Here is a 3571-nt window from a genome sequence, read left to right as displayed (position 1 = left end):
CTGATTTGAATAGCGTACCATCTGGCTTTAGGCCCTATATCAACTGGCTTGCAATTTTACCAGCCCCAGATTACCTTGCTCTCCGGTGTGCTTCTGTTTCCCTCTGGTTTGGGTCCACGGCAGCCCATGGATCCATCTCTCTCTTTTTCTCAGGTTTGACATCATCCCACTCCCAGCTGGTCATATCCGGGACCCAGCTCTCTGTCTCTGGTAAGTAGTTAGGCCCTCCTGGGCTTAACTTATCTTTGCCTGCTCCCTCTTGGGGATGTCACCACATGCCCTCTAAGGGGCTATAAACAGCTCCAAGTCACTCTGGGCCCTCCAGAGGATTCTCATCGGGTGGGTTTTTTATGTCCCCTCCAGGGGGCTGGCCGGTGAATCGGCATTGGCATGCTGCCATAAAACGGGTCCATCTCCCCGCTCCTCCCAGCCTGTCTCTCATCCCCAATGCCTCAAACATTTTCACTAACTGTCTTTCTTGCCTGCATACCAGCCTCTGGCTTCTTTAGTATTCATTCCTTCCAGGAAGAGCAACACCAACTATAGAGGCACCCTTGGCCTGACGAAGGGGTTTGAAATCTGAAAGCTTGATAAGCTATATTTCTCCAACTATTTAGTTGGTCTAATAAAAGATATCAAATTGACCCAAAGTACCTTGTCTGCCTATGTCCTTACATCAACACAGCTACAACCTACACCCCCTAACATACACAAGAGATATGAGTTTTCCTTTCAACAGTTTAAGGGGTGCCTTCACAGAAACCCCTGCACCTATTTCCTTGAAACGTGGCAGGCTTCATGCCCTCAGAAGGGGCTACCATCCCTGCTGCTTTCTTTTGAATCTGCAAAAAATTACAAAGTTATAGGTATTTTAGTGATTCTCCATTATACTCTATGGCCAAATCTCTGAATTGGCACTGAATCTTTGAATTTGATTCAGCCAAATTGAATCAGGACAGTGACTTGAATCACTGAATTGAATCCAGATCAAATACTTGCTGCTTTGCACAGACCTACTGTCAACCCATTAACAGATGTATGGATGCAAGGCAGGCAAAGTTCTTTGAGTAATGTGATATCTATCTTTCATTAGACCAACTGAGTAATTGGAAAATAGTTCTTAGCAAGCTTTTGGGTGCAGTCACCTTTCTGTAGGCATAGGGAGTCTCTGTATGGATGCAATACCTTTTAGTATGAGCATAAATTTAATATGTTTGTGCTTCAATAGCTTAAGAGCTCAGACACAACTTCTGGTATAAATAGTTGCATCATGCTTATAAACACATTAAAATGTTTGCTTAGCATCAGCGATTAGCAAGATAAGATTGCAAAGAAGGTCTGGATCCCCTGTTTTCACTTACATAACATGTTCTCCAGATCCAGGTTCACTACTTAACCTCTCTTGTCCTACTCTAGATTCTACATATGAACTAATGAAATCCTTTTCCCTGGTCCCTCTGCAATGTATCTGTTTTGGTTCTATTGTGACTTGGCCCTGCCCAGGCAATGGAGGAATCACCATGATATTAAGAAAGCTGGAATATTATTTATATTATTTACTGGATGCATTATTGGACTAACTATGGTCTATTTCCTGCCAGACAGGTCAACATTAGAACAGATGGTACAATAATTACTTGATGAGATTTATATCTATAGTATGCATAGGCCCTGACATTTTTCGCATGAACTTAATTTCTAATATGTGATCACAATAGGCGTATTTCAAAGAAAGCCATGCTCTATGTTTTCCTATAGGAAAAGAAACATAGGGTGATGATATACTCCCATATGAATACAATATTTTGTAAGAAGAACTGTGGTAGATTTAGAAGCTTTGCAACAAAGCAAATTGTAAACATAGATTTCAGGAAGTTTGGTACACAAAGCCATCCACTCCTTTTCCTGAAACAGGATACACTGGTTTTTTTTGAACCAATAATGTTGTTTAACAATGCAGTGTAGGATCTCTCTGAAATTAGCAAAAGAACTTTGAAGGATTCTAGTTATTTTTAATAAATGGAATATCAGGAATTAGCCATTCCTAAGAAAACAGACCTGAGAAGACTTCTATGCAAGGCTTGGTAGTTTTGCAGGCAGTGCATGGTAGGTTAATGCTTAATATATTCAAGTTTAATATAATTTGTTTTTTCCATGAATCATAGATTAACCATACTTGTAGCACATGCTTTTAGTTCCAATGGATAGGGCCTTCCATAAAATTTTGTTTCCAAAATATATTTATGTATTATCCTCCATGACAGATAAAATAAATACTATGAAATTTTCATGGCTAGGGTTATATGGGATCAGATTGTATTAATTTTCTCTATTATTTACCTGAAATGACAACTTGATTTGAAAAATATTCATATTTTATTAAATGGCAACAGCATTCCTTACTCTTTAAAAAGCTGGGAATATTTGAAAAACCCTATTACTTGATTATTATAAAATCACATGTGGCTTACCTTAGACTTTATCATCTGCCAGAATAGTATTTATTGATATAAATTAAATTCCTTTATACAACCAGATAAAATAGATGCATCAGAAAGATTTAATGGATGGAATATGGACATAAAAGCTTAATTCATACCGTGGATAAATGAGATTCACTATTAGGTGAAATTCAGTGCTAGGGCTATGTGTACCACATGACGTATAGGGTTTTTGGTTTTTGGTTTCCTGAGAAGCCTTGATATAAAATTTGAGTAGTGTAGAGATTTCTCATGTTTTCTCTCTCTCACTTCAAGTTTGATAAAATTCTCCCTGTAGTTAATCCTGTAACTCCAGAATTTGAATTATGGACAATCCTACTCCTGCTGAAATAAACAGGAGTTTTGGCATCAGCATCAGTGAAAGGGATCAAAATTTGTTGCTTAAGATTTTATTGTTTAATGCTGGCTTACTCTGTTGCCCTGTAATATTTTTTTCCTTTTTCCTCCTCAAATTCTTTTAAAAGCACAGAACTTGATTGAAGATTCCTTGGAGAGTGGTCAGGAATCTTTCTCTACCATAATACTGGGTGTGTTTCTTTGTGCTAAAGTTAACTACATGGTAAGTGAAAGTCCCAATAAACAATACGTGACCTCAAATAAACCATAATGATTGTAGCATAATGTGACTGAACCTCCCGTCCCAAATAAATAATGTGGCCAGTTCCTGAGATGATGTAACACATGCTTCTAGGAGAACAACAAAGAACTGCGTGTGTATGTTTCTACAGGTCTATGAATAAGCCTTTGGGATAAAAGTGGTTCACACCTTTTCCTAGGTACCTGAACACTGGGTAGGCAAAAAGGACAGACATTCCATTGCCTGTTTTTCAACAGCGAGCTGCACCTATTTATAGAATGAAGATAAAGAGTTTTTTTCCTAACTGCAAGAGAAGAGGAAAAGATCAAAATGCTATTACATTTCTTGAAGTTTTTCCGTAGTTATGGTCAGATGGATATGAGGAGCTTTCATGTCTGCTGGTGAGAAGGTTTGAAAACTGTTCAAAAAGTTAATCAGGAGCTCCAGATTTCTATTTATAATTACAGTGGGCTGTAATTTGAGATATTTGCTT

This window comes from Crocodylus siamensis, chromosome 3 (assembly GCF_052110815.1).
Source record: "Crocodylus siamensis isolate JL-2025a chromosome 3, ASM5211081v1, whole genome shotgun sequence".
Lineage (NCBI taxonomy): Eukaryota > Metazoa > Chordata > Crocodylia > Crocodylidae > Crocodylus > Crocodylus siamensis.
The sequence above is the reverse complement of the archived record's forward strand: the minus strand, read 5'-3'. Positions refer to the sequence as shown.